Here is a 22,681-nt window from a genome sequence, read left to right as displayed (position 1 = left end):
GCTATCAATTTGAAATATACAGAAAACACTATGTGGCAAAAAGAAATTTTAAAAAGAAATACTAAAATAAAACAAAACAAAAAATTGCGAATGCTGGAATTCCAAAACAAAAACAGAAAGTGCTGGAGAAACTCAGCAGGTCTGGAGCATCTGTGGAGAGAGAAACAAGTTTAAAGTTACGAGTTCAATAATCCTTTTTCAGAACTGATGTTTCTAAGACACTGGTATTTACCTGGATGACAGGGATTCACGGGTGGAATGGAGGTTGGAGTAGTGAGGTGGTGAAGGAGTGAGCAAATAGGTGGCAATGGAGCCCAGCGAGCCCTGACAAAGGACCAATCAGGCCTGAGCATTAAAGGGTGTCAAGTAACTCTGTAAAAACAGGAGAATAACATGGGTTAGTGGGGAAGCTTTTCAGTGGCTACATTCTGAAGTGCCGTAAAGGAAGTTGGTTGTCGTTATCACAGGGCAATGACAGTAGTCCCAGAATTACTGTTACAGTGGTTCCTCAAGTAAGTGATGTCAACTGGATTAGTCTCCCAGTTAAGAAGGAGATGAGGATATGTGTTTTCTGTCTGGGGGTCATTAGACTGTGGAATTGTTTTCCCTACAAAGCACTGGTCCTTGAATATTTTTAAAGCTGAGTTAGATTTCTGACTGACAAAGGAGTCAGATGATATAGGGGTAGAGAGGACAGTAGAGATCAGTCATAGAGTCATACACCCTTCAGTCCAGTTAGTCCACATTGAACATAATCCTAAACTAAACTACTCCCACCTGCTTGCACATGGCCCACATCCCTCCAAACCTTTCTTATTCATGTATTTATTCCAAATGTCTTTTAAATGTTGTAACTGCATCTGCATCCACAACTCCCTCTGGAAGTCATTCCACATACAAACTACTCTCTATGTAAAAGTGCAGGCCAGAAAAATGTGATGGTCTGGTCTTACTCCTAATTCTTAGGTTATGATGGTGACTTCTCAGAGCATCACTGTCACCCACAAGTCCCTAGCTCGGAGTCTAAGGGATAATCATCACTTGCCAATAAGGTAACATTCATGAACCTTGTGATAATCCAGCATGTTTGCTTGTTTAACTCTGGTGTTTTTGGATTTATACTTCCTCCTCTCCACTGTGGCAGTTAGTTATCCTCTCTAGAGCACGGAATACGGGGACTCAATACTGGAGGAAAATACTCCAGAGGCTGGAAATGCAAAATAAAAAGGGAAAATGCTGGAAACATTCAGCTGGTCTGGCAACATCTAGAGAGACAGAGAAAGACAGAGGTAACAATCTGTATCCTATCACCTTTCACAGGAACCCAGGACCTTCAAAAACAGCGATTTTGACCAATAAGGGCTCAAGGATTCTCTCTGAATCAGATACCATGTTTGGTTTTATGTATATTACCTGATCTTCATCATCACTGGACAATATCCTGGAATTCTCTGTTATTGTGGGACCGCTATTACCATGCAGCCATGCAAGGTACAGTACAACCTTCTCAGGTAAGGAAGTTTTGTGAGAGAAGATTAGCACTCCTGTTGATAAGGATGGGAAGGATCTTTTCGTCTTAAACCACATAAATGGTTGAGGCACTGACGTTTGCTTAGTGGCATCTAACGATGTTTTAAAAAAAGACAATGTTCCCTCTAATACCACTTCGCTGTGGGCAACCAATTTGTTGTTCTGCATGATTCCTTTAAATTTGCTAGAGGGCTGCAAATGTATAAATCTTAAAAGAACCACTTTTTGTGAGTAGCTTGTTGATTCCACGGAGGGTATGTTCTCTTGGCACTCAAGCACCTTCAGGTTGGGCAATAAATGCTGACCTCGCTATAAACTCTATATACCCTTGTGAACAAACAAAAAAATATTTTTGAAAAGAGCTGAGTATTCAGAAAAACATAAATATTCCAGGTTCCCAGCAAAAAAAAAGGTATGTACCATTCTAAATCACTTCTGGAATAAACCTTTGTTTGAATTCTTTGCTTAAAATGTCACATTAATTGCAAAAACTTTATTTGAATGTCATTTCATTTAGTTGTGCATTCAGTCTTTTTTTATGTTTTAACAATGTTGAATATTCAGTCTGGACCGAGTATATGCAAGATTTATGTGCTGTTTTACCAAAATATCCCCGAGCTACTGCATTCCAGATTCATTCACGTCCAGGCCAAGATTTCTGCTAAGTGTGGATGTGGGTATCTTCAGGAGTGACTAACACCTTTACCCAAACCCCAATCAGCAAGACAGCTGACAGGTGGGCTTCTCGGCCTTTCACGTGCGTTGATCTGAAGTCCAGCCCAGTCAGTGGCTGCCAGCCAATCAGAGGCAGGAAGCCTCAGGGAACTGAAGTGCTGAGCAGTTATAAAGTATACAAGAAAGAAGGTGGATGTTTTGTTGGGGGAGATGTTGCTCATTTCAGGTGGAGTTTATGGGGGCTGGAGGCAAGGGTGGGTTGCTGCCTTCAGTTACCACTCACCTGCTCTCATTCATGCTCCCGATTGCCTCTGGGTTGGGGCAAATGGAGGCATTATCACCAAGTGGGCAGACAGGCCTCTCTGATTTTCCTGTAGGTAAGGTAACCACATTTCTCTCTTGCTGGGAAGGGTGGGTTGAGGCCAATAAATGGTCAGTAATTGACCATTTAAAAGTCTTCATTGATGGTGGTTCAGGAAGGTCACCTTCCCACTCAGACATTCATTGCTGCAGAAGTGGTAAAGGGGTAAGCATCTTGGCAGTGTCATCCCACTGATTATTTGCACTTTTTTGACAGCTGCCCCAGGGTGGCATGGTGGCTCAGTGGTTAGCACTGCTGCCTCACAGCACCAGGGACCCGGGTTCGATTCCAGCCTCGGGTGACTGTCTGTGTGGAGTATGCACATTCTCCCCGTATCTGTGTGTTGTTTCCTCCCGGTGCTCTGGTTTCCTCCCACAATCCAAAGATGTGCAGGTTGGGTAAATTGGCTATGCTAAATTGCTAATAGTGTTCAGGCATGTGTAGGTTAGGTGTATTAGTCAAGGGTAAAATGTAGGCTAGGGGAATGGGTCTGGGTGGTTTACTGTTTGGAGTGTTGGTGTGGACTTGTTGGGCCAAAGGGCCTGTTTCCACACTGTAGGGATTCTATCACCTCTGGGGAGGGAAACGTGCTGACCTTGCAGTGTTTCGGATTTGGTATAGTAATGCCATAACATTCATACTAGACAGTGTAAAGAAAGATCCAAGCAAAAGAACAAAGGACTGCAGATGGTGTAAATCAAACAAAACCAGAAACTGCTGGAAGAACTCCACAGGTCTGGCAGCATTTTTGGAGAACAAAGAGTTACAGTTTCAGGTGCAGTGTCTCTCCAAAGATGCTGCCAGGCCTGTGGAGTTCTTCCAGCAATTTCTGATTTTTGTTTTGTTTTTAAAGGGAGCTCTGTATGGTTTTGCTGATTGGTTTGAATCTTTCAGGTTATTTATTCCATTGTTATTTTGGTTCTAACAGAATTGAGAGCAGCAAAAAAAAAGTGTGTGCAGAATCAGGTTATAAGACCAGAGTGAGTCGATTCCAGCATTCTCTATATCTGTTTACATTTTGTATCAGTAGCTGATGTATGAGCAAGATCAAACTATTTAAGCTATATATATATAAAAAGGCAGACACTACAGTCTAAAATAAAACAGCAACTTGACAAATGGATACATTTGCTGCTGCACTCTCTTTCAAAGCTCTGATTGAACAGATTATCCTGCCACTCCTTAATTTGCTATTGTACGTTCTTTGTTTTTCTGATTTCAGGCACCCAATGAAAGCATTTCCAGGTAAGAGATGGCGTGAGCCAGAGGCAGAGGTTTTCTATGCTGAGAATGCGTGTCATTGTTTTTCTTTGTCATTTGAAACACTCTTTGCTGGATGCACTCTGAATAAACAAAAATTCAGGCATATTCCAATCCCTTATAAAGTGGCAATTAAATACTACTTGGCTAAATGCTGAGTTTACTAGATTTTGTGGATCTTAAAGGAACTGGAACACTGATCCAACTCATCAGAAAATGATTCTTGTAGCAGTTGTATGTTTTGTGGCATGACGTGTTGTCCTGCTAAAACAGAGTAAATAGCAATGTACTGTGAATTATGTCATGGGGAATCTCTGAATGCCTTGTGTATTTTTGTAGACAAGCAGGCTGGAAGAACACAACATGTCAGGCAGCGTCATGAGTTTGAGAAGTTGACATTTTGGATATAACCCTTCTTCAGGAGTGGAGGTAGGAGGAGCTGCAGATAGGGAGGGTTTTGGGTAGGGAGAGGGGCAGAATGGTGAGGTAATGAGAGGTGAACACAGGTGGTGGGTACGACCTGGTTGGTCGATGGGAGGAATTAATCCAGTTGGTAACTGGAAGGAAGGGGTCGGTGGGTGGAATGGAAGAGAGGAGGCGGGGTTGGGAAGAGTCAGGGAATGGGTGGGAAGGTTATTGAAATTGGAGAATTCTATGTTGAGTCCTGTAGGCTGTAGGCTGGCCAGGCAGAAGATAAGGTGATGTTCTTCCAATTTGCAGTCTGATTCATTGTAGCAATGGAGGAGGCCGAGGATGGACATGTCTGAGAGGGAGTTGGAGGGGGAATTGAAATGGGCGATGACTGGGAAATCAGGCTGGGCCTGGCTGGGATGCTTGGTGAAACATTCCCTAAGTTTGTTTCTTCTCACTGATGTGATCACATTGGGAGCATCTGATGCAGTAAACTAGGTTGCAGGAGAGATTGAAGGACAGTTTTGGGGCCCTGGATGGAGGTGACGGGGGTGGTGTGCCAGCAGGTTTTGCATCTTTTATGGATATGGGAAGGTACTGAGAGAGTTGGTGGGGAGAGTGACATGAACCAAAGTGTGATGGGGAAGGGAAGATGTTCTGGGTGGTGGGGTCTAGTTGGTGTTGGGAGAAGTGTTTGAGGATGATGCATTGGCTGTGGAGACCAGAAGTGGAAAGGTGAGGATGAGGGGCACCCTGTCTTTATGTTTGGAGGGAGCAATGGAGCAGGGAATGAAGATGGGGAGGTGGATAAGAGGGGGAAAAATAGAGTAGGTGGACATCTGGGAAGCTTGGGAGTGGAAAATCTTATCGTCAGAGCAGATGTGACTGAAACAGAGGAATTGGGAAAATATCTGGAGATTTTACAGAATATGTGGTGGGAGGAGGTATAGTCCAGGTTGTTATGGGAGTCTGTGGGTTTATAGTAACATCAGTCTGTAAACTGTTGCTGGAGATGAAAACGGAGATGCTAAGAAAGGGGAGGGAGGTTTCTGAGGTAGACCAAGTGAATTTGAGGGCTGATTGGAATTTGTTGATGAAATCAATGAATTGCTGCAGTTCAGCCTGGCTGCGAGATGCAGCGCCGAAGCCGTGATTGATGTAATGGTGGAAGAGTTGGGGAACAATACTTGTGTGAAGACTGAAGAGGAACTGTTTGACGTGGCTGACGAAGAGGCAGGCGTAGCTAGGACCCAGGGACACTCTCTGCATTTGGAGGAAATGGGAAGAGTTGAAGGAAAAAGTTATTGAGAATGAGGACTAGTTCGGCGAAGTGCAGGAGGATATTAGTGGAGAGAGACTGGATGGCCCTATAGGAGAGGAAGAAACTGAGGGCCTGCAGGCCGTCATTATGGGGTATGGATGTGTATAGGGACTGCACGTCCATAATGATGATGAAATGCTGGGGGTCCATCGAACTAGAAGTTTCTAAAAAGGCGGAGGGAGTGGTTTGTGTCCTGGATGGAATTGGGAAGTGCCTGGACCAAGGAGGAGAGAATGGAGTCGAGATGGGAGTAACTGAGGCCAGGAACATGCAGAGACAATACGTCAGCTGGGGTAGTTGGGCTTGTGGATCTTGGGGAGCAGGGAGAACTGGGCAGTGCAGGGCTTGGGGACTGAAGTTGGAGGCAGTGGAGGGTAGATCACTGGAGGCAATGAGGTCACAGACAGTGTGAGTGAATTTGGCCTGATGGGCCATGGGTGGGTTGTGGTCAAGGGGAAGGTAGGATGTGGTGTCGGAGAGCTGGTGTTCGGCCTCTGACACAGAGGTCCATCCTCCAGACTACCACCCCCCGCCCCACCTTTGTCAGTGGGTTTGATGATGAAACAGAGATTGGTGTGGAGAGAGTGGAGTGCTGCACATTTGGAGGGGTTGAAGTTAGAGTTGGGGGTGTGTGGAGAGGAGAAATTAAGGCAATAAAGAGGCTGGGAGGAGGTGTCCAAGTGGAAGAAGAAGGTTGGAGGTGGAAAAAGGGGTCCTCAGAGGGTGGTTGGGTGTCTTTATCAAAGAAGAAAGCACTGAGATGGCAGAAGAAGAGCTCCATGTCATGGCACGTATAGAATTTGTTGAGATGGGGGTGGAGGGGTACGAACGTGGTCCCTTTACTGAGGCTGGACAGTTCAGCCACAGGGTTTGAGGTCTGGGGGGAGGGGGATGGTGGGTATATAGTGGTAAGACTCAGGTGGGGTTTCTGAGGATGGGGGCGGGGTGCAGAAGGGTGATATTAGCCAAAGGTATGTTCCACCAAAAAACTAGATTTCTTTGGGGCGGCACAGTGGTTAGCACTGCTGCCTCACAGTGCCAGAGACCCCGGGTTCAATTCCTTCCTTGGTCAACTGTCTGTGTGGAGTTTGCACATTCTCCCTGTGTCTGTGTGGGTTTCCTCCGGGTGCTCCGGTTTCCTCCCACAGTCCAAAGATGTGCAGGTCAGGTGAATTGGCCATGCTAAATTGCCTGTAGTGTTAGGTGAACGGGTAAATGTAGGGGAATGGGTCTGGGTGGGTTGCTCTTCGGAGGGTCGATGTGGACTTGATTGGCTGAAGGGCCTGTTTCCACACTGTCAGTAATCTAATCTAAAACAATGGAGGAAATTATTTTCCTTTTCATCATACTTCTGTCCTGCAAATTGTGATATCTGAAATACAACATCTGCACTGTAACAAGTGAAGTGATGCATTCAAAACTTTTGTGCAGATAGATCTATACATTACAGTCTCAACATGCTGTTGATCATGCTACATATTGAATTACTAGAAGAATGCCATATTTGATAGCCTTTGGTAGCTGATGGGAGAGTCTAGGACCAGAGGGCATCAGAATAAAGGGGCAATAATTTAAGACTCAGATAAGAAGGAATTTCTTCTCTGAGGGTTGTGTGCGTATCTGGAAATATTTGCCACAGAACATGGGGGCTGAGTCCTTGTGTATATTTATGGCTGCGATAGATTCTTGACCAAAAATCAAGAATTATGAAGAGATCACAGGAAAGTGGATATGAGGAATGTCTGATTAGCCATGAGCAGTCTCGAGGAGCTGAATATCCTATTCCTGTTTCTGTTGTCTTCATGCTAGTCTGATGACAGGAATCTAGGTGCTAAAGTAAAGCTACAATATGATAGAGACCAATTTCAGTGATTGGGAAAGAAGGTGGCAGATGGAAGTGTGGAAGTGAGGAATTATTCACTTTTATAGAGAAAACATGTAAACAGGAACTTTTCTAAGGTGCTATGTATGACAGGTTGCTATCCAGGGAGATTTGGAGATACCTCTAAATGAATCAGACAGACAGTCACAAGCAGTTGGACATCGAATGGCTTGTTAGTAGTTTTTGTTGCATAAGAATGAGAAAGTCTTGCTACAATTATTTTAGGCTTTTGTGCAGCTGATCTGGGCAGTATGTACAATGTTGGACTTCTTATATAAATAAGGAAATGTTTAACCTTGAGAGGAAAGCTGTGATTTCGGGAGGGATTGAATTTGTTCTAAATTCTCTGGAATTTAAAACAATTAGAGGTGGTCTCATTAAAATATGTAAAATGCATAGAGGATATGAGAGGGTGACTGAGAGGTTGTTTCCTTTAAATGTCTGAGGAAAAGAGGATGCCTTTTGAAATGAGGAGCAACTTCTTTGATCGAGGTGCTATGTCTTTGGGATTCACCTCCACTGAGAGCCATGAAAGCTCAGTTGACTCGATTCATGACTAAGATTGATAGATTTTTTTTGAGTGCTGAGGGAATTAAGAAAAATGGGAATAGGGCAGGAAGAGCGAGATGATGTTGAAGTTAAGCCATAATCTTATTGAATGTTGGTGCAGGCTAACGAGGGTGTATGGCAGAGCTCCCCAAAGTAGGGGTCATGACCCCAAGGTGGGTCCCAAGCTAAACTGTTGGCATCCTGTGCTCCTAGGCATCAATTGGCAGCTTTGGAGCACTGATCAAGTTACTATAACTGTGCTCCTGCTTGTTCAGGCATCTGCTGTCAAAGTTACCTCCCTCCATCTCACTGCCCTCCATCCCGCACTCACACTTCTCCACCCACTTCCTCTCCCCTGTTCCACTCTTCCCCACACTGACACACTGACCTCATCTTACTCTATTTGATGTTGAGATCATGCTACTTGCCATGGTTGGAGCTATGCGGGGGAGAGGGTGTTGAATAGGCTGAGGCTATTTTTCCTAGAGGGTGAGAGGCTGAAGGGTGATCCTACAGAAGTTTACAAAATTATGAGGGGCATGGATAAAATGAAGAGTCAAGTTCTTTTCCTCAGATTAGGGGAGTCCAAAAGTAGAGGGCATAGGTTAAAGGTGAGGGGAAAGATTTAAAAGGGACCTAAGGGGCAACTTTTTCACGTGGAGGTTAGTGTGTGTATGGAATGAGCTGCCAGAGGAAGTGGTGGCAGCTGGTACAATTACAACATTTGAAAGGCATCTGGATGGTACATGAATAGGGTTTAGAAGGTTATGGGCCAAATGCTGGCAAATGGGACTGTATTAATTTAGGATAGCTGGTTGGCATGGATAAGTTGGATGGAAGGGTGTTTTTTTAGATTAGATTACTTTAGATTAGATTAGATTACTTACAGTGTGGAAACAGGCCCTTCGGCCCAACAAGTCCACACCGACCCGCCGAAGCGCAACCCACCCATACCCCTACCTTTACCCCTTTAACCTAACACTACGGGCAATTTAGCATGGCCAATTCACCTGACCCGCACATCTTGGGACTGTGGGAGGAAACCGGAGCACCCGGAGGAAACCCACGCAGACACGGGGAGAATGTGCAAACTCCACACAGTCAGTCGCCTGAGTCGGGAATTGAACCCGGGTCTACAGGCGCTGTGAGGCAGCAGTGCTAACCACTGGGCCACCGTGCCGCCCACGGTGGCCCAGTGGTTAGCACTGCTGCCTCACAGCGCCTGGTAGCTTTTCTGTTTTCCAATATCAGTGTTCCATTTAGCTTGTGATGTGCTTCATTTAGGGATTCCTACTACCTTTAGTCCCCATTCTCTCAGATCTCACGGAGGATTCACAACAAATCTCGAATCTTGAAACATGGTCACGGTGGGAAAATGTTTAGGAAGCCAGGCTTACTGCTGTATCTATTTCTGGTGCACTTTCATACTCTTTTGAACATGTTTTCCCTACTTTATAAACATGACGCTGATGTCATTTTGTTTTTTTTATTGAAACTTGGTGGTAAATAATTGAGATTTGAAGGGATTGGCATTTCTACCTGTCACTCCTCGCTCTCTTCACATCGCATACAACACTTTCTTCTCTAAGTCTTTCCTTCTCTCTAGCAGTTTGCTTTTGTCTCAACTTGTTTTAGCTTTGACTCATTTTTCATTTCTCTCTAGTCTGTTCTTTCTCATTTTACATTCTTGCTTAAATGAAATACTGTATTTTTTTTCAAGTTTTCCTTCAAGTTCCTGTGCTTCAGTGGAATCTGAATTTGATCAAAATCTTGCCAAGGAGCTACTAAGTAAACATTAGTACATACCTGAATGATTGAAGTATGTTAAAAAAAACTCAATCCAGAATAGCTTTCAGGAGTGCTAGATGAATGTTACAAAACTCAAGTTCTGAGCTGTATTTTACTGTTAATCTCAGCAATTACAGTATCATTCTTTAAATAACAATAAGTAGAAAGGACAATCTAAAAGAATGGAACACTTCCATTTCACAGCAGCTTTCACACGAGGATTTAGCAAGATGGAGACTGAGACCTTAATACTGTTGTCATGTTATGATACAGTGATGATATCATAAGTGTGCCTCTTAAAGGTATATTACATACAATCTGTGAGATAACACCAACAGCTATGATAGTGGCTACATTCCCTATTGTAGGAAGCAACACAGTTCTGGGATAATCTCCAAGATAATGCACAACCTCCTTATATTCCACTCCTGTATAATTTAGTGGGAGGTGCTGGAAATTGGGGTCCCTTTAAGCCTGTGTTCACTTAGTATTCTGTATTCCATATTTTCTGTGTACCATGACAGCTCTTAACTGTGGATAGTAGTAACTAACATTCTACGACATAAAAAAACATAGCTACGCTATTGACTGCCATGTTTTCAAAAATAAGATGATTTTGTACTTCGAAGGAACAAAAACTAACTTTCGAATGGAGGTGAACAAAGGAACCATGGTCATGTGGCCACATGTGTAACTGTCCCATGGTCATTGGTCAAAAGATCTCAGACAATTGATTGACACAGTGTTAGATACCTGCCCTGAGAAATAAAGTGTATCGACAAGTTATCAGGGGCTGAGGAAGGCCTTCATCGGGTGATAGTCTTCAGGTAGTCCTCAGCTTGCTGTTTTCTCCAGATAGAAGATTCTCTAGAAGAAGAGGAAGACCCAGGAAAGAGTTCCCTAACACCTTGCCTAGATAGCAGGATGCTGCTCCCACAAATTTAACGAGACTGACAAATTCCCATGCCGACAGTCTGTTTGTCCTCTGGTTCCAGTCATAACCATACAGAATGGAAACCTTTGATCCAACTCATCCATGCCAATCAAGTTTCCCAAACTAAACTAGCCCCATTTTCCTGCATTTAGCCTATATCCCTCTGAACACTTTCAATTCATGTGCCTGTCCAAATCTCTCTTAGATGTTGTAACTGCATCTATCACTTCCTCTGAAAGTTCATTCCACATATAAATTACCCTCTGTGTAAAAAAGTTGCCCCTCCGATCCCTTTTAAATCTTTCTCCACTCACTTGAAAAATATGCCCCAAGTTTTGAAGTTTCCCCCCCCCCCCTCAAAATGCATCTCCAATTAAGAAAAGTGAACCATCCCTAATTGTCAGTTATATACTTTCCTATTACTAATTAACTCCTATCATATCTAAATTGCTGCTTCTCAACAAACCGGATAAACTATCAGAAAATTGCTACAAATTTCTGACTGCCGTTATGAGGGCAATTGGAATCACAAAACCCCCAAAGCTGGCAGGTGGAGAGAAGGTTACTTCCTTCGTGGTGTCTCTAATGCACATGATGTTCCACATGCCCCATGAAAATAAAACCTCATTGACTTCACACATTCTGGAGGATACAGGAACTAACATAAAGGCCAGAATTCTTGCCTGAGTAAATTTGATCCCACTGTTCTTGCAAACCTTCATCAAGATTTTGAATGGGATCTCTTAGGAGTTCCTGGATTATGCTTTGTAAGAAATTCGCTTAAACTTGAATGACATAATATTTCTACCTGACCATGTAAAGATGGTAAATTGAGATGTTACTTATTCCATCTTTAGTTTGATTCTGCTGCTGAATCGAGACCAACAAAAAGAATTGTGCGCAGAACCCAGTCATAATTCCAGAGTGAATTGATCCAAGAATTTTGTTTTTCTGTTTTCATTCATGGTTACTGAAGAAGGGGAGGCAGATGAGAAGTCTGTTTATGTAAAGAGCAGATCAGAAACCAAGAGAAGATCTCCTGCAAGAGAATGGACAAATCCCCTTTTTCAGCATGAAATGTATTTCCTTTGATCTCTCTTCAGACTATCACTGTTCCTCCTGTTGGTTGCTTCATCATCTGTCAGGGTCTTTTCCCCTATGGAACTACAAGGGTGAGGTATCTTTGCACAGCTTCCATCAAATATGCCTTACCTAATTCCGAAAACAACATACAAGGCAATTACCAATGATAATTCGTTGAAATTGGGGACAAAACCTATATGAACTGGGCCTTCACTGCTGCTCCCTCACCACCCGACGCCAGGAGGAAGGACCTCATCTTCTGCCTCGGAACACTTCAATCCCAGGGCATCAGTGTGGACTTCACCAGTTTCCTCATTTCCCCTTCCCCCACCTCACCCCAGCTCCAAACTTCCAGCTCAGCGCTGTCCCCATGACTCGTCTTACCTGCCTATCTTCCTTTCCACCCTCCTCCCTGACTTATCACCTTCATCCCCTCCCCCACTCACCTCTCCCCACCCCCCACCCTCCTCTCATTTATCTCTCCACCCTTTAGGCACTCTGCCTGTATTCCTGATGAAGGGCTTTTGCCCGAAACGTCAATTTTACTCCTCCTCGGATGCTGCCTGAACTGCTGTGCTTTTCCAGCACCACTCTAATCTAAACTCTGGTTTCCAGCATCTGCAGTCATTGTTTTTACCTATATGAACTGAGGCCAATATCTATAGGAAATGGATCAATGGAAACATTGTGACCAAAAATAACTTGATTACTTCATTGGGTGTGGATAATTTCGACAAGTTGGAACTGCTTTTCTTAGAAAAGGAAAAGCTGAGAGAAGATTTATTGAAGGTATTTAGAATCATGAAGGGCCAGGCAGAGGAAGATAGAGGAAAGATTAAGTGGAGGGATCAAAAGCAAGCAGGTGTAGGTTTAGGTTATTGGCCAAAAAAAACCTTTTTCATACAATGTGTGGTTAGGATCTGGAGTGTGCTGCCTGACAATAAGAATATAAGATCATAAGAAATAGGAGCAGGAGTCGGCCATCTGGCCCATCAAACCCTCTCCGCCATTCAATAAGGCAGAAGCCTTATCTTCTACCTGGGCACCCTACAGCCTTGAGGATTCAACATTAGGTTCTCCAATTTTGAATAACCTCCCTCCCTTACACTGCTACCTGCCACCCATTCCTCCCATTCACTAACCAGGTTATACCCGCTACTTGTCTTCACCTATCCCCACTTCACCACCCTGTCCCTGCCTCTCCCTATATCTGCAGCTCCTCCCATACCCACCCCTTGTCCTGAAGAAGGATTACACCCAAAGCTTGTACTTCTGCACCTCCTGACGCTCTGTGTTCATCCAGCCTTCTACCCGCCATTCAGTAAGATCATGGCTGATCTTTTCATGGACTCAGCTCCACTTACCCACCTTCTCATTCTTAATACCTTTACTGTTCAAAAATTTATCTATCTTTGTCTTTTAAGAACGTTCAACGAGGTAGCATCAACTGCTTCACTGGGCAGGGAATTCTAGAGATTCACAACCGTTTGTGTGAAGATGTTCCTCCTCGACTCTGGTATAAATCTGCTCCTTCTTATTTTGAGGCTATGCCCTCTAGCTCTAGTTTCACCCACCAGTGAAAACAACCTCCCTGCTTCAATCTTTTCTATTCCCTTCACAATTTTAATGTTTCTATAAGATTCCCCCCTCATTCTTCTCCATTCCAGCGAGGACAGTCGCAGTCTACTTAATCTCTCCTCATAAGGCAACCTTCTCAATTCTGGAATCAACCCACTGAACTTCATCTGCACCCCCTCCACTGCCAGAACGTCCTTTCTCAAGTAAGAAGAACAAAACTGTACACACCATACTCCAGGTATGGCCTTGCAAGCACTCCATACAGCTGTAGCACAATCTCCTTATATTTAAATTTCATCCCTGTACTAATGAAGGACAATATTCCATTTGCCTTCTTAATTACCTGCTGCATCTGCAAACCAACATTTTGTGCACAAGAACACCCAGACCCCTCTGCGCAGTGGCATGCTACAACTTTTCACTTTAAATAATATTCCAACCAAAATGATGACCTCACATTTACCATTGTTGTACTCCATCTGCCAGACCCTTGCACACTCATATATCCCTTTGCAGACTTTGCAATACCACTCATTTTAGTGTCATTTGCGAACTTTAAGTATGTTTAAAATGCTGGGGGCGGGTCCAATCGACCTATTCAAAAGGAAATGGGGTAATTATCCAAAAATGGAAGAATGTTCAAGAAACGGGAACGAAGTCGGGGAATGGTATTAGTGAATTGCTTCTTCCAAGAACCTTCACAGACAATGGGCCAATAGTCTCCTCTATGTTGTAACCATTCTCTGAATCTGTGAAGTTCTCCTTCACCAACAAGCCAGAACTTCTAACACTGTTCTAGATGTCAATCTTTGGCATCCTAATGTCACTTCCACTATCTGGAGGGTAGCTAACATGACCGGAAAAAGTGAAAGATACAAAAAAGATAGAAATGATGAATAATGGGACAAGTGTTGTTTTGGTAGCACTTGGGGGTGGAACTATTGACAAATGAAGGGGGAACTCCTGCGGCCAGTGAAAAATTAAGGTGCCTAAAGTCCACATTTGGTAAGACAAAAATGAAAAAGCAAAGAGTGAACTGAAGTTTTATATACTTTTTAGCCGTCACTATTGAAAGTTGTCCCTAAATAGATCAACAGCAATCTTGTCATTTGTCACAGAAACAGAGACAAATAGATTTATTTTATTGATTGTATGGCAGTCTCTTAAATTTTGCTTGAAAGAAATTGTATCTCCTTTCATAAAATTCCAATCCTGCTTTAAGGAAAACTTGTGATAAAATGTAAATTGCCAAACAACACATTTGGCAAGGAGTGTGCAAGGTGCCAATGAACCACACCCTATTTACTCAGAAAATGGTTCGAATGTGGAACTTGCTACTTTATGACAGAGTTGGGATGAATAGCATTACTACATGTAAGAGGAATCTGCATAAATGCACAAAGGACAGCTGAATTGAAGATTATGCTGTTACGGTTAGGCATAAAGAAATGGGAGGAAGCTTATGTGAAGCAAACTCCCTGACAGACCACTTTGAATGCACGTCCTATTTCTTTGCTGTACGCCTGATGCGATTGATCAATGTTAAACCCCAGCAGAAAATGAAATTGCAACAGGAGTGTGCAAACAATACAATTTTCAGTACCTTTTTTTTAAAGCAACCAGTTTTGTTTGGAAAATCCTGCCTGGCCTCTCTCGTGTTATCTTGTGTGGGAGTTAAATAATTATACATCAAAAGATTCCTTTTAAAGAGAGCTTCAGTTACACTTTCAATGCCCTTTCCCTCCCAGTTAACTTCATAAATTCCAAGTAAGGTAAGAACAATTCAAGGCAGCATCTGAAGCATGAGTCCCTTTGCTCACATCTTAATGAAAGCTGTCTTTTTAGAAATTTGTAATTTGATAACTTCTAACTTAAAGCAGAAGTAAATGTGGCCATTACATCTAAGGTTATAGGGCCAAACTATTGACACTAAGGCAAAAAACTGAAGCTAAACATTTCGTGGAAAGCTTTTCTATTCTGGGAAGCATTTATGTGGTTCAACTTACTACAAAGTCAGCCAATGATTTGGCCATTAATGGCAAGGAAATGGGGCAGACTGTGTGAAGCTGGCTTAATGAAAGAAGATGAAGATCGTATTAAAAGGTTTCACTTGAATATTATAAATCTGCATATCAATAAATCCCTGTCATACTTGCAAATGCTGCTTAATTAGAAGTTGAGTCATTGAGTTCTATTCCTAAATTTTAATTGGACTCAATTCCAGCTGCTTAGTGAGGCGGAGGACAGGTGCCTGGGAGTTAATTTGCTAGAAATTGGGTGGGATCAGACTGTACTGTATTCCCATCCTTTGAAAAGTATTGTTGCAAATCTTAATAAGAGAGGGAAAATATTGTTCCACCCTTCCTTTCCTCTATCCTGACTTCAGTTTGGGAACTTCCTTGAGAGCTTTCTGATTTCTATTTGAAAATCCTATTAAATATGCTAGAGATATGGGCACCAGAAAGCAAATGTGCATGCGATTCTGGTGGAGAAATGGGAGCAATTTTTCAGCAACAACACCAACTTTTCATTTGTATAATATATTTAACATTACAAAGCATCACAAAGTGCCTCAGACGAATGTTAACACTGTTATTCAGGCAGATTGGGGAGATGGTGGCATAGTGTTACTATGACGGGATTTGTAATGCAGAATGCCAGGATAATGTTTTGGGGACATGGCTTCAAATCCAACATTGACGGCTGTTGCAATTTCAATTCAATGCAGTTCTGGAATGAAAAGGAAGCCTAATGTTGATTTACAGTTGATTACTTATAATATTATTAACAAACACCATAGTACAGCTAAAGTATGTGAGTCAATATTAAGAATTAGTTATGTTTCCACAAACAGCTCTGGATGCTGGTTCAGTTGTTAATTTTAAATCTGAGACAGATTTTGATAAGCAAAGGTATTGTGGGATATGGATATCCATATGGAGTTAGGTCACAGATCAGCCATTATCTCTTTGACTGATGGAACAGCTTTGAAGGGTTGAATGCGCTACTCCTGTTTCTATGTTCCAGTTCATTGTATCTTCCCAAACTGAACCCTCACCCCACCATTATTTAGTTTGAAACTCTGTCTATCACCCTAGTTATAAGGCCAGTCAGAATGCTGGTTCCAGCATGATTCAGTTAAGATTAGATTAGATTAGATTAGATTAGATTAGATTACTTACAGTGTGGAAACAGGCCCTTCGGCCCAACAAGGCCACACCGACCCGCCGAAGCGTAACCCACCCAGACCCATTTCATTTACCCCTTCACCTAACACTACGGGCATTTTAGCATGGCCAATTCACCTAACCTGCACATCTTTGGATTGTGGGAGGAAACTGGAGCACCCGGAGGAAACCCACGCAGACACGGGGAGAATGTGCAAACTCCACACAGAGAGTCGCCTGAGGCGGGAATTGAACCCGGGTCTCTGGCGCTGTGAGGCAGCAGTGCTAACCACTGTGCCACCGTGCCGCCCACAATTAAGGACTGTCTCAGTTGGAACAGAGCCAGAGGAAGAGCTGAAAATCAGTAGAGGAGAGTCAGCAAAAGCAAGGATGAACAAGAGGCCAGTGGGACAGCGCTAGAGACCAGTGAAGGCAAGCTGGATGGTAGTGGAGTAATGTCAGATGATAGCGGGGGCAGAGGCAGTGTAGAGGGGCAGATGTGAGATCACAGTGAGGGAAATAATATGGGAGAGCAGAAGACAAGCAAGCGAATGGGTGGGAGAGCAGGCGGCCAACAAAGGAGTGGGTGAAAGTGCAGAAGCCTGTGATGGAATGTGTGAGAGAGTGGAGGATATCAAGTGAGCATCTGGGAAAGACAATTGCCAGCCGGGTGGCACTGACACTGGGGATTAGTGAAGAGTGATTTACTGTGAGCAAGTTACACCCTTGACCTCCTAGAAGCTGGGACAAATCAGTCTCTGGGTAATGACAGCATATTGATAGAGTGTTTGCCAATCCCAAAGTGCACTTGGAAAGGTCATTGGACATGACCTACCTCTAATCCATCAAGCAGCATGAGGAATATTGTAGGCAAATTCTCTTGAAGCATAGTATGTTAACCCGTATTTCACATTAACACATTGGAAGGTTTCCCACTTGTAGCTTTGGTGCAAATAAAATCTTCCACACCCAATATACATTCGCTAGTTTCCATTGTGTGGGGGTTCTTGGAGTGGTATTGTCCCTACCTCTCCGCTAGAAATCCTGGATTCAGTCCTGCCTGCTCCGGAGATTAGATTCCCTACAGTGTGGAAACAGGCCCTTCAGCCCAACAAGTCCACGCTGACCCTCTGAAGAGTAACCCACCCAGACCCATTTCCCTCTGACTAATGCACCTAACACAATGGGTAATTTAAACATGGCCAATTCACCTAACCTGCACATCTTTGGACTATGGGAGGAAACCAAAGCACCCAGAGGAAACCCACGCAGACACAGGGAGAATGTGCAAGCTCCACACAGACAATCACCTGAGGCAGGAATCGAACCTGGGTCCCTGGTGCTGTGAAGCAGCATTGCTAACCACTGAGCCACAGTGCTGGATGTGTGATATTTTCCCAGATTAATGCTGCTGGTACCTTGAGTTATTTGCCATCTTTACCATTGTGGGAGTACTGGTTAAAGGTTATGATTTGGAGATGCTGGTGTTGGACTGAGGCGTGCAAAGTTAAAAATCACACAACACCAGGTTATAGTCCAACAGGTTGAATTGGAAGCACTAGCTTTCGGAGTGTTGCTCCTTCATCAGGTGGTTGTGGAGTATAAGATTGTAAGACACAGCTGTGTCTTAATAACTAGAACCTTAGGAAGTTGGTGTAGATGCATCTACTTCCTCTGGAAGAGTAGAATCGTTTGTGTCCACCCCTGACTGTATATGACATCAGTTGAATGGATGGTGTCAATGTATCATGATCATTAGCCGCTTTAGAACATTACTTAGTTACTTGAATCTGATGTTTGTTGTTTGTTTGATGTTGAGCATCTCTGGTTCACAGACAATTGCCATTAAATCCTGAACAATATCAGCATTATTACACTTTCGCCTACATAGTTGCAGGCTCACTTTAAATTGGGACATTCATTCAAAATCTTCCTGATTCTGTTCCATTCACAATGTGCTTTATGTGTAAGCTTTTGATTCTAAAACTAATGGTGAGCCACAGTTTCTGTCCCAAGCAGCATTACCATATTGTAAATGGGCTCTTCTGAATTTATCTATCCCTTCAAAATCTTTGCTTGTAATTTCTGTTTGCCTTGTGTAAATACATGTGCCTTGTGTAAATACATGTGCATATTTATAATCATAGAATTAGAGTTTTTACAGCATGAGAAAAAGCCCTTCAGCCCATTGTGTCCACACTGTTAATCAAGAATATATTTGTTCTAATCACATTTTCCAGCACTTGGTCCATAGCCTTGTGTGAGATGACATTTCAGGTGTTCATCTAAATGATTCTTAAATGTCTTGATGGTACCATTTTAGGCAGTGAGTTCCAGAGACCCAAAATACACAGAAACCAGAATCAAAAACCATCTATTTTTATTATCAGACAATTAATGTTACTTGATTCTAATTACTGAACAGAACATTTCCCCTGGGCATTGTAAAGTGAAAAATAATTTAATGGATGTTTTTCATGATGTTAAGTTTTTTTTATTGGCTAGAAGAAAACCAGGATTTGATTTTTTTTGTCTCCTTTGGTTTCTGATTTCTGCATCTCTTTATCATGATTTCGATCTGTTTGTCACATGCTTTGCTCTGTCTCTCTCTGTCAGCTTGAAAGTCTCCATAAATCATTACACCTGTCTCTGCCTTCTCACAATCTGCAGATTCTCAATCTTGTCTCTTGCTGTCTCTCCCCCAGCTGTGGTTTCACATCAGCATAGGAAGGTTATTTAATAGAAAAAAGCAAATCTGAAGCATGTGGCAGCCATTCTGAATTTTCAAAGAATGCTAATAATTCAAATATATATTGATGACATTATGATGTAAGCAGCCTGAATATTAAGCAATGCTCACCTATGGAATAACCCGAGAGTTGGTATAAACCCATTGCTTAACGATAACTGTACTTAAACCCAGTTTTGTGACAGTTACTTTACATCACAAGATTAATATGGTGGACATTGGAAGCTAAGCATCACGAAAACTGGAGTTAAAATCAATTGTGAAGCCTGAAGTTACTCAAATATAAAGCCGAGTGAAAACTATCTTCTAATGATTCCTTGTTGTTAGAAGTGCGTGTGAACTGTACAGGGGATGTTGTGCTAACCATGCTGCCAAGTGAAACTAATCTCTTCTGCCTGCATTTGGTTCATATCCCTCCATTCCTTGCATATTAATATCCTTACCTAAAAGTCCCTAAAATGCCCTATGGTGTCTGGGTCCACCACCATCCCTGGCAGCACGTACCAGAGTTCCACGACTCGCTGTGTTTTAAAAAAAAACTTGCCCCTCACATTTCCTTTGAACCTTCCTCCTCTCATCTTTAAATGCATGTTCCCTAGTTTTAGACATTTCAAATTTGGGAAAAAGATTCTGACACTAAATCTATCTATGCATCTCTTAATTTTATAGATTTCTGTCAAGTCTCCACTCAGCATCCACTGTTCCAGAGAAAACAACCTGAGTTTCTCTAGCTTCTCCTTATAGTTTATACTCTCTAATCCAGACAGCATCCTGGTAAACCTCTTCTGCACACTTTCCAAAGCCTCCACATCCTTCCTGTAATGTGGCGACCAGAATTCAATGCAATACTCCAAGTGTGGCCGAACCAAAGTCTTTTAAAGCTGCAACACAACGACCTGACTCTTGTACTCAATTCCCTGACCAATAAGTGCAAGCACACCATAAACCTTCTTTACCATCCTGTCTATTCATGGGTCACTTTCAGGGAGTTATGGACTTGAACCCCAAGATCCTTCTGTATATCAATGCTGTTCAGGGTCTGATTACTTTTCCTTAACATTTGATCTCCCAAGTGTAGCACATCACACTTAAGCAGATTAAACTCCATCTGCCATTTCTCTGCCCATATATGTAACTGATATATATCCCACTATATCCTTTAACAACCTTCTACACTATCCATTCTCCACTGCTCTTTGTATTGTTCACAAATTTACAAACCCACCCATCTACATATCTGGTTGGCATGGACTAGCTGGACCAAAGGGTCTGTTTCCGTGCTGTACATCTCTATGACTCTGACTCTTTTTTTTCATCCTTGTCATTTATGTATATATATATATCACAAACAGCAGGGGTCTCAGAACAGGTCCCTATGGAACACCACTAGTCATGGACCTCAGCCTGAAAAACACCTTCCACTACTATCCTCTGCTTTCTATGGGTAAGCCAATTCTGAATCCAAGTGGCCAAGTCACAGTGGATTCCATGCATCTTAATCTTCTGGATGAGCCTACCATGAGAAACCTTGTCAAAAGCCTTACTAAAATCCATGTCAGCAACATCCACTGCTCTACCCTCATTTATCACCTTCGTCACCTCCTCAAAAAATTCAATCAAGTTAGTCAGACATTACCTGCCCTGCACAAAGCCATGCTGACTGTCCCTAATTAGGCTATGCTTTTCCAATTGTGCATAAATCCTATACCTAAGAACTCTCTCCAATAGCTTCCCAGCCACCAATGTGAGACTCCCTGGTCTACAGTTTCCTGGATTATTCCTATTTCCCTTGCTGAACTGAGGAACAACATTAGTTACTTGCCAATCCACCAGGATCTCTTCAGTGGCTAGTGAGGATACAAAGATCTTGGTCAAGGTCCCAGCAATCTCCTTTCTTGCCTTTCTCAATAACCTGGGATAGATACCATTGGGCCCTGGGGACTTATCCACCTTAATGCTCTTCAAGAGATCTAGCACCACTTCTTTCTTGATCTCAAAATGCCCCAGCATATTAGCATGCTCCACATAAATCTCACTATATTCCATATCTTTCTCCTGGGTGAATATTGATACAAAGTACTAATTTAGGATCTCATCCACATCCTCTGCCTCCAAGCACAAGTCCCCTTCTTTATCCTTGAATGGTTCTACCTTCTCCCTATTGTCCTCTTGTTTTTAATATACATACATACAGGTTTTTTTGAGTGTGTATTTGTTTGATTGTGTGAGTGCATTTATTTTGTGTGTACATATAAGTTTGGATATTTTTGTGTGTATGGAGCTGTGTATATTTAAGACACTTGTAAATGTGCGGCATGTATACACTGGCGAAAGGATTTATCTAATCAGTGCATTATACAAACATATAATGTATGGTGTTTGTGTGCGTTTATGGACATTTTCAATGATGACAAGATTTGCTTTGGCTCTAATCCTACTGATTTACAGGTATATGCCACAAAGAAAAACTTTGATTTGTATTCCTTGAGTTGAAAAGATGAAGATGCACTTTCAAGGTGGCAACCTATAACTAGTGGAGTGCCACAAGGACCAGTGCTGGGACTGCGATTATTAACAATATGTATTAATGACTTGAATGAGAAAAGTGGGTGTACTATAGCTAAGTTTGTAGGTGGCATGAAAATATATGGGAAGGTAAATGTTGAGATTGACTCAGTCCACAGAGAGATATATACAGGATGAGCAAATGGGCAAAAATTTGGCAGATGGAATATGATGTTGGAAGATGTGAGGTTTTGCAGTGGCAGGAAGAATTGAGAAAGGGGATATTATTTAAAGGGAAGAAAACTGCTGAAAGCTACAGCACACAGGGATTTCAGGGCCCTCATACATAAACCATAAAAAGCTAGTATACAAGTTCAGCAGGTAATAGAGACGACAAATGGAATGTTGGACTTTGTTTCAAAGGAGTAGCACATTAAAGTAGAGTAGACTTGCTAAAACAATGCATGACACTAGTTGGAACATACCTGGAATACAGTGAACAGTTTTGTTCAATCTATCTAAGGATAAGTATGCTGACGTTGGAGGCAGTGCAGAGAAAGCATCTTATTGAAAGCCATTTGGTAATCTAAGTATGCTCCATTTACTAGTTCTCCTTTATCTATCCTACTAGTCTCCTTAAAAAAAATTCCATTAACTTTGTCAAACAAGATATCCCTTTCATAACATACTGGATTACAATTTCCTGACAACGATAGCCTATAGCTAGCTGGTCTGCAGTTCCCTGTGTTTTCTCTCCCTCCTTTGTTTGAATAGTAGGCATCCAGTTGTTAACTTCCAATCCATTGAAATCATTTTGGAATTTTGGAAAATCATAACTAGTGCATCCAAATCTCTGCAGCTACCTCTTTTAGAACACTTGGATGTAGG

The 22,681-nt window shown here is 42.5% G+C and overlaps 1 pseudogene; it reads left to right on the top strand.

The window, feature by feature from the left end:
- Nucleotides 1-1,519: 1,519 nt before the first annotated feature.
- Nucleotides 1,520-1,638, top strand: LOC122541142 (annotated as a pseudogene).
- Nucleotides 1,639-22,681: the final 21,043 nt, after the last annotated feature.

Source organism: Chiloscyllium plagiosum, chromosome 36, assembly GCF_004010195.1.
Source record: "Chiloscyllium plagiosum isolate BGI_BamShark_2017 chromosome 36, ASM401019v2, whole genome shotgun sequence".
Taxonomy (NCBI): domain Eukaryota; kingdom Metazoa; phylum Chordata; class Chondrichthyes; order Orectolobiformes; family Hemiscylliidae; genus Chiloscyllium; species Chiloscyllium plagiosum.
This window is presented reverse-complemented; position numbering and strand designations above follow the sequence as displayed.